This window comes from Penaeus chinensis, chromosome 10, assembly GCF_019202785.1.
Source record: "Penaeus chinensis breed Huanghai No. 1 chromosome 10, ASM1920278v2, whole genome shotgun sequence".
In the NCBI taxonomy this organism is placed as follows: domain Eukaryota; kingdom Metazoa; phylum Arthropoda; class Malacostraca; order Decapoda; family Penaeidae; genus Penaeus; species Penaeus chinensis.
Genome location: NC_061828.1, coordinates 2,380,695 through 2,390,694, shown reverse-complemented (window position 1 = coordinate 2,390,694; position 10,000 = coordinate 2,380,695). Strand labels below are relative to the sequence as shown.

General features: G+C 36.8%; 3 non-coding genes across 3 annotated transcripts; 2 read left to right on the top strand and 1 right to left on the bottom strand.

The window, feature by feature from the left end:
* The first annotated feature begins 6,506 nt into the window (after positions 1-6,506).
* On the top strand, positions 6,507-6,669 carry LOC125030037. Its single transcript, XR_007115240.1, has one exon. It is a non-coding gene; the product is annotated as a U1 spliceosomal RNA (small nuclear RNA).
* Positions 6,670-7,989: 1,320 nt separating this feature from the next.
* Positions 7,990-8,107, bottom strand: LOC125030166. The gene has a single exon (XR_007115355.1). It is a non-coding gene; the product is annotated as a U5 spliceosomal RNA (small nuclear RNA).
* Positions 8,108-8,767: 660 nt separating this feature from the next.
* LOC125030125 lies at positions 8,768-8,971 on the top strand. Its single transcript, XR_007115317.1, has one exon. It is a non-coding gene; the product is annotated as a small nucleolar RNA U3 (small nucleolar RNA).
* Positions 8,972-10,000: the final 1,029 nt, after the last annotated feature.

Sequence of the window (10,000 nt, the reverse complement as noted above, 5' to 3'; positions counted from 1 at the left end):
CATAGATAAATATACATATATATATAAATATACATGTATAAATATACATATATATAAATATACATATACATACATATGCATATATATATGTATATATACATATATATAAATATACAGATACATACATATGCATATATATATATGTATATATACATATGTACATATATACTATTATGTATATCTACATATATATGTAAATGTATACATATATATTTTTATGTACACATATATATACATATGTATATATGTTTACATGTAAATATATAAAAACCTGTATAAATGTATATATGTATGCATATATATATATTTTTATATATATATGTACATACACATATATGTACATATACATATGTACATATACCTATATATGTATATATACATATATGTGAATATACATATATGTTAATATACATATATGTATATAAACATATATGTATATAAACATATATGTATATACACATATATGTATTCTTCTTTGTTGGATTTCTTGGCTATCAACCAGCTGCATGTGGCCAAGGTTATTAAGCCAATGGATCCTATTTATTCTATCAATCTATATAAGGTCATAAAGTTTTGTCTCCCTTAGAAAAGTGATTACTTTACTGATGATTTTTTCATCATTTGATAGAAGATTTGATGTTAAATCTTTATTTTTTAATCGGAAATAGTTTATTTTTTTTTGTCTTTGGTTATTGCATTGTTGATATGTTGTGAGAATGTGACTGATGGTTTTGGTAGTATTGCAGATTTGGCATCGTAGTGGGTATCATAATTTTTTTCAATGTAGGGAGTGAGGTGGGTATATCTTGAGGCATTGACCCTAAGGCGGGCCAACACCTCCTCCCTTCTTAACAATTGAAATGTCACACTTTTAATTGTTGGTTTGATCTTGTGTGTGAGTTGGAGGCTGGTCCACTCACTTTGCCACAGGAGATGTATTTTTGACACAAAACACCTGAGATCTGTACGAACTATGGTAGTGTCCAGATCGCCAGTTGACCCGGCTAATTTGTCAGCCTGTTCATAACCATGGATACTAGAGTGACCTGGTACCCATATTAGCTTGATTGATTTGTTCGCACCGTGTTACTTACATATGATATTACCCAGCAGTTAATTTTTAGTGGTTTCTAAGGATTTAATAGCTTTAAGTGAACTTAATGAATCTGAAAAAAATAACTATTCTGTCGTGGGTCGTCGATAGTGCAAAATCAATGGCTTTATCAATGGCAAAAAGATTAGCAAGAAAAATAGATGTATGATTCGGCAGTCTAAACTTTAGTTCACATTCAGTCGACCATACACCCGCACCTATACACTCATCTGTCTTGGAGCCGTCGGTATATATATGAAAAAATGATAGATGTTTAATAAGGATCTCTCTGAACCTCTGGCGCCATGGCCTTGGCTGACGGAAGCCAGGCTTCCAAGATAGAAAAATTGGGTGTTTCCCATGGCGCTATGTTTGACTTAACCAGGGTATCAATGGTAGAGAGATCTATACCGACTTTCTCGACGAGGTCGTGGAGTCTCGTGGCAAAGGGCCTAATGCCTCCATTGCCATTAGGGTGTCTCGGGTCTTGAGCCACCTTTGCGGCATAGGTCAGTGCTAACTGGCCCCGTCTGAGTCGGAGGGGAGGTACTCCTGACTCCACCTCAAGACGCTCGATCCGAGTACATTTCAGGGCACCAAGACACACACGCAAACAAGCATTCTGCACAGCATCCAAACCTTTCAAACTTGTTTTCGATGCCGGGCCATACACGATTGACCCATAGTCTACTTTAGACCTAATCAGAGCTTTATATACCATTAGCAAAGACTGTCCTATCAACTCCCCATTTATTACCAGAAATGCACTTTAATAAATTTAGTGCTCTTTGACATTTATTCTTTAACTGACCAATGTGGTCTTTCCAACTGAGTCTACTATCAAAAAGTAGCCCAAGAAATCTAGCAGAATTTTGAATAGGTATTAGGTGGTTGTCTAGAATTAACCCAATACTCTTCCTAATGGAAAACTTAAAACCCCACTGGAGGCCCCAGTTATGAATTATATCCAGTGCCAATTGGATGCAATTTGCTGAGAATTATGCATTATTGCTGGAATGCCATAATGCACAATCATCAGCATACAGTGAGTATTTAAGATTCCGAGGAGGAGCTGGTAAGATGTCATTGATCATACATAGAAATAATGTTGGTGACAAGACACTTCCTTGTGGGACCCCGTTTGCCTGGACAAAAATGTCCGAAAAAGTGACATTGCCAGAAAATAATTTGATAGAAAAAGTTCTGTCAGAAATAAAATTTTGAATAAAACAAGGCAAGTTTCCACATAATCCAAAAGCATAAAGTTTTCTGAGTAGGCCATATCGCCATATCATGTCATAGGCTTTTTTCTATATCTAAAAATACTGAAATCAAAAAATCTTTTTTTTGGCAATTGCCTCTTGAATATGACTGTCCAGCTTTACTAGTTGATCAGGAGTTTGGCGTCCCTTTCGGAAGCCGCACTGCTCGTCTACTAGCAAATAACTGGAATTTAAAAAATGCAATAGCCTACTATTTACAATTCTTTCCATGACCTTGCATAAGCAACTTGTCAACGCAATTGGGCGGTAGGAGATGGCAAATCTGGGATTACCCCCTCCTTTCAATATGGGAATGATGTGGGCGAAGTGCCATGAATTTGGAAAAGTGTGGCTTTTCCAAATTTCATTGTACACTTCTAGCAACTTAATCATGTCATCATGATTAAGATGCTTTATCATCTCATATTGAATCTCATCGGGGCCTGGGGATGTTCCTCTACAGGCTTCTAGGGCTCGGACAAGCTCATCTATTGTAAGATCTTTATTGTAATCAAAGTCATCTCCTGTGGCAAAGTGGATAGGTTACAGCTCAGCCGCTTCCTTGATGGGCAGGAATGCATGATGATAGTTTGCTGAGCTGCTTGTATGAAAGAACTACCTGGCGAGTGCATTAGCAATGTCTCTAGGTGAATCCAAGTTGTTACCCTCTTCAGTGATGTTATTTATTTTAAAAGATGTTTTTTTCTTATTCATTTTATTGACAGTGGACCAAACCTCTAATATTTTTGTATTGCTGTTAATAGTAGAGACAAAGCTCCACCAGGAGTCGCTTTTTGCTAGTCTGATTACTCTACGAGCCCTAGCTCTTGCTTGTTTATAATTGCAAAAGTTCTCACTTGTGATGTTATTTTCGTAAAGCCTGTAGTCCTTATTGCGTCGGCACAGCGCCCTGCGGCAATCTGGTGTTCACCATGGAACTCTGTGCTTAACGGTATCTGTCGAAGTTTTAGGAATGGATAGCAAAGCTGCTTCTAATATCGAATTCTGGATATTGTTTACTTTATCATCAATGGTTTCTCCAACACGTTCGAACTTGACGCTCCTTGTGAAGGGATGGTTTGGAGACAGAAGCCTCCATGTCCTGCACCTCCTGGCGAGGGAGGCGACTGACAAATTGCGACCTGCTTCTCTCTCGAGAAACTGATCGCGAGCCAGACAAAGTCCTCACAGGAGTAGCCTGGACAGGGAGGTGCGCTCCGGACTGTGATTCGGTATCAGCTTCCTTAAGATGTTTAGACTGGGTTGATGCAGCCATTTGATCGACCAATTTTATCAGTTGAAATAATTTAATGTTTAGTTCTTTCACGGTTTGAGTTCAGCAATTTCCTTATCCCTGGCTGCAAGCTGTTGACTGACATCACTTGCGCTAGGTGTGTTGTTAGTTACTGCTGCAGCATAGGAAGTATCGGGTTTGTGTGTCAAACTTTCCACTTTCCTCTTAGCTTCAGTATAACTAACTTCATGCTTTCTCATATATGCCAATGTCTCAGTCTCCTTCTTCAGGATGCTGCACTCGGCAGATCCTGAATGATGGGGACCTCCACAGTTAGCACATTTGGAAATTTGGCTAGTACATGTGATGATGTCATGGGCTACAGCATATTTACGGCAAACAAATTTTTTTCACAAAATCAAAATTGCCGTCCACTTGACCATCAAGGATCTTTTTGATGATAAAGGGGTTCACGTTCAAAAGTGACTGATTTTCATTCACGCATTTTATATTCCTGAACCATGCATTCTGGGTGGGGATTTTGAAAATTGGTCGTCTTTTCATTAGTGGGTGTACCGTTGTTCATAGTCGAAGAGTGGTCATGAGTCGCCCCTCCTTGAGGAGGATAAGGGGTAACCGGGGTAGCATCCATCCTGGGTATCGGACCAGGTCCGACCCTTTTCCTCAAAAACGTAGCCCTGAAAGGACAAAAAACCTCTTAACTGTTGTTATCAACCTAACAGCAATAGATAAGAGAGTAAGGCAGTTTTCCGTCCTCTACCCCCCAGTGGAAGCCTGGTTGCGTTCTCCAGTACCACAGAGGGATCAGGTTATGTGTGGGACACTTCCTTACCACCGAACTTGCCTAGGCGAAGGACGGTAATTCAATGCCCATCCCCCAAGCGAATATGGGAGTTCATGAGGAACTCTGGTCGGCTCAGGAAAGTCACATTAAGATGAAAAGAAATCGGGACCAAAGAAAAAGTGCGCCCAAATGACACCCCAGACTACTGGGCTTCCTTACCCAAGAGTCAAAGCCACAAGGGCTACCCTGGTGTAGAAGAGAGCTGCGGGTCTGAGGTGGGGTGCTGACTACTACTGTAGCCTCGTGTCACCTGCAAAAACAAGAGGACTGAAGGTGCTGTCAAAGCACATTAAATGATCTGTAATAACAGGTTTTACTTTACTTCAATTTACTTTATTTAATTCAGAAACAACAATGTCTAGCGAGACGAGAGGCTCCGGGCTCCAGGGTAGCTCTTGTTGCACAAGACTTTGTGTTTGTTGTTGCTGCGTTTTTAACAGGGTGTTCGAGTTTCGACCACAAGTCATATATGTATATATACATATATATGCCGATCCGCGGCAAAGGTGGAGCAAGCCCCTAGCACTTCGCCATTTTCCAAAAAATCAGTCAAATATCATAGATCCTACATGTGATCCTTTATAGATTGAAGGGCGAAACAACCTGACGTTAGAAGTTATGTAGATCATAACTGACATATGACGAAGTTTCCTATATGAAAATCCAAGAAACTGTTGCTATTATTTTCAACGTTGGATATCTTCATCGGACTTCAAAGAAAGTACATGTGGGAAAATGCTTTTAGCTTCTTATCCAGCTGTCACAAAACCTCTGAATTAATCCATTCGCCCCGGATTTATTTTCTGTCCCCTGTAGTTTTTGGTGATTTTTGTTACATACAGATGGCTCCACATGTACTCAGCCGGCAAGGAGTCTTATCAGTAGGCCCTAGTTACCGATCCTGATTTCCCAATTCCTTTAATTGGCGGGAAAACGTGTTTTTCTTATTAATACCATTGCTGTCGATACTGTTATTATTGTTATTCATGTTATGATTATTAAATTGTTATCAAAATATTTTAGACAATGAAATTATACAAAAGACCCTTTCTTAAAGTGAAAGACGAGGGTAAACAGGTGAGATAGGTAGTTCTGATAACTGGCTATTTGGTGATTAAGAACGTCTATGTGTAAATACAATAGATAAACTTGTATTGCATGGGGCGAATGGGTTAACACACGCATGCACGGCCACTTTCACAACAACAGACGGACCCCTGTATACACATCATGCCCAAGATCTATATAAATTTTTAGACCCTATATATACTCGTCCACGCATGTAAACACACAAACGTTCACGCATACACGTCTCTGCATCCGTAAACGTAAATACGTACGCGCACCAAAACATGCACGCACACGAACACTCGTACATCTATATTTGCATATAAATATGTACATGTATGTATATGTTTTGCATATTAGTATACGGTCATAGTGTTTACTCAAGTATACCTAGGAAAGAACTCGTTTTCTTTCGTTTAATTTTCAATATATGCATATATATATAGAGATATATATATATTATTGCGAACTCTGACCATTATTTCCATTTGATGATAGTCTAGCGGAATATAACCAAGATTTAAAAAATATATATATACCCCCTGTGTGCTTTTAAATCTTGTGAATGTTACATTTATACGAATATTTTCGTTCATGTGGATCCTTATGTATTTATGGATTTATTGATTAGTTAAATGAATTTGTGTGAGTGTATGTGTGGACTTTCATATACATATATTTATATATCAACCTACAAAAATTACCATAAAATGTCACAGAGGCGATAAAAGTAGAATAACAAGTCCAGCTGGATTTTTAAAAAAATATACACTATGATTTACGGTATAAGGATAGTTCAAAATTGAATGAATAACAATTGACTTTTTTGTCCCCAAATACAGTTTTGAAATATGAACACAAGTGTCATTCACTAGAAGAATGTTCGTAAAAGAAAAATCAAACTTGATATTAGTATAAAGTGTTGTAGAGCACGTGGGGTTCTCAGTGTGAGCGAACTTGGGTCGGCGCGTGGGTTGGGAAAGCATACTTACCTGGCACAGGAGATACCGTGATCATGAAGGCGGTTTTCCCAGGGCGAGGCTCACCATTGCACTCCGGTGGCGCTGACCCCTGCGATTAACCCAAATGTGGTTAACTCGAGTGCGCAATTTTTGGTAGCGGGGGACTGCGTTCGCGCTATCCCCCTTATTACATATCGACATACACATTTCCTCAGTAATGTTTCATTAAAACATTACTGAGGCCAAGTACCTGGATTGGCGTAGCAACTGTTCAATACTTTTGGTTTGATATATCCCAATGAGTTCATATGATAAGCTTATCCAGAAGATAACTTGCCTGACGATTATTATTTATATTTGGTAAATTATTATGCAACTTTGCATAAATATGTTGTTCTGTATTCCGGGATTAGCTATATAATATTTGAACGTTTGGAGGTCTCCAAAACATAAATAACCCATTGTATACAATATCATAGAATGGGTAGTGAAAGGATTTTGACATTTATATGGGTGTAGTTGCCAGTAAAATGTTTTAGTAATGATAAATGTTCTTTACTTTTATTAGACTAATTTCAGTAGTAGCAAAATTTGGCCTTATTAACCTAATTCTGCGGATGTTTTTCTTCTTCACTTGAGGGATTTTATTTCGTTAAAAATATTTTGAACAGGGAAATAATTTTTTGATTATGACAATTTCCCAAACAGTTTCTGCTATATAGTAGGGAGGTACACTTTAGTTGTCCTGCGTTAACTATACCCTTAATGTCATGGATGAACAATTTTCTCATGGTGGATTATGGGATTATTCTAGCTGAAAAAAAATCATTATCATATATATGAAAATAGAATATGTATGTTTACACACATTTATATTATATATACACATTTACATATATATATATACATTTACATATATATATACATTTTCATATATATACACATTTACATATATATACACATTTACATATATATATATATACATTTACATATATATATATATACATTTACATATATATATATATACATTTACATATATATATATATATATACATTTACATATATATACATTTACATATATATATACATCTACATATATATATCTATCTATGTACAATAGGTAGATTACTAACTTGTTAATGTGCATACATATATTTCCGAAACCATAGGTAATGTAAATGCACATTATTTTATTTGTATATAAGAAAAATCTCTTGCACCACCAACTAAATTGAAATTAGGATGAAGTATGCTTAGATTAGAACTGTAAAAATATAGTAACGTTAAATGAATTAGCTTCGAACACCAAATACTTTCGTTGTTTTAATGGAAACAATGTACACATGATATAAATGGAAAAGCAATTTATGTTTTAGCCAAGCATGAAAGTGGTTGAAATCTTTTCTTGTCCAACTCAAAATGATGGAACAATATCCAGAAATTCTCCTTTATACAAAATTAGTTTCTGGTGAGATTTTATAAGTTTATTTGTATATGTTGAATTTGAACCCACCGAAGTGGGCTATAGAAAAAATTGAGTAAGACTCATTGAGTTGTTCCCCTCCACGGAAATCTTTAGTAAAAGGCGAAAGATTTATGCGTTTTGAAGGGAAACCAGAGTTAACAGTATGTAGTAACCGAATTGACCAAGAAAGGTAGACTGAGGATTCGTAGAACGATGAGTATAAGGGCAAGAAAGACATATCTTGAAATAAACACTTTTGTTGTTATATCTAATATAGATTGGCATGTACAAAAATAATGTTTTTCATGGTATTTACGTTAAGGTAGTATATAAGTCAAATAGAACGTAACTGAATTTAACAATTGAAATTGAAACATCGCATACAAGGAGGAATGTTGTCCTTTAAAACATTAACCGTCGAGATAACGGTTTAAAGATAAACCTTTTTATTCCCGTATTAGATTATCTTGTAGTACCTAGAAATGTGCACCTTGAATATCATTGGAGATGCATTGGAATAGGTAATATGAGGAAATTCAGTGTTTATATAGTTTAGTTAAGTCCCTGTGCCACGTTGATAAGTATAAATGTCTTCTTGTTGTAAACTATGTTTAGTATATACATTAGATTCCCCTCTACATTTTGCTGTAGCCCATTGCATAAAACAGGTGTAGACTATGCAAATATTTTTAAATGGGCAAACTACGTCCACATGTTACATCATAAATATGTCATCATAGGAACACGTGAAAATTCGTCTTGGTAGAACAAAGTCCTCAGTAAAATGTAGTCTGTGAAAAAATGTTGAATGTTAGAGTATGATCATACTTTATAGGATCACTTCTATAGTGCGATTGCCGGGTTTCTCGCCGAGATTCTCGGAATATGTTCAACCATGATGAGGACTTTTAGTGTAATCCTCTGAGCGGGAAGCGGCTCTCAAGTGTATTACTTGTGAGATTTGATGACCGTTCTGACTCGGTTTACCGATGTTCAGAGGAGGATCACACAGGCTGAGTGGTTGAATATGAATCCACAAGAAGTATTCTTGAACTTTTGAAAACTCCTGAAAAGGAGAAAAAGAACATTTAAGTAGATGTGAGATTTCGGCTTCGTGGATTTCAATAAAAAAGAGAGCCTGTAACTGAACTGAGTGTCTGTGCTTATAATTAATGCATTTCAATAATTTCAAATGTTTAAATCAAATTTCCTTTCATTAACATTTTTACGGTACTATTACCAATACAAGCATTGAGTTATTACTAGAAATGCCACTGCCACTGCCACTACCACTGTTAGTGTTGTTATTACTATTGCAGTTAGTAGTTACCTCCTTTACTTCTTTTACTTCATGTAAATATGTGACCTGGTAGCATCAGTAACGTAAAAGTCTGTGGATGAATCGGAAATTATAAAACGATTGCCTGTAACTAAACTGAGTAAATGACTCTGCTTATAATTAATGTATTTCCATGATTTCAAATTCGGCCAAATGACACAACCAACTTTCGAACTGTGCGAGTGCGTGTGACTGCGCGCATGTGCGTCTCCTAAGATGCAAGGGTACTAGTTACCAAGGTCTATTGAGGCATAGATCTTGCTAATGACTGGCATATGCTGATATCTTGAAGCGGGAAACCGTGACTCGTCGAAATTGGTGACCATAGCTGTGTCATTGAGAGCGGAAGTGTAGCATGGAAGCACAATCATTCATCATTGATATCTACTTCATTGATTATGTAGTACTTTACTACACGTCTGAAAGAGTAGAAAATTACGTATCACGATAAAGTGTGACAAATACGACCCAAATTATTATTCTTTTAACTAAATGTAACAGGCAGAATAGACTTAATAATCATAATTTCTTACTTTTCATGTTTTCTTATTATGCTTTTTTAAACAAGCTTTCAAATCACAGTGCGAGAAGTGCAGCTTCAAAGTATGACCAAAAAGAATATGAAGCACAGCCCCCCCCCCCCCCCCCCCCCCCGCCCCTATACGTGGTTTGCAGCTAGCGGATTTTCCTCGATGCAAGTAGAGATTTATAT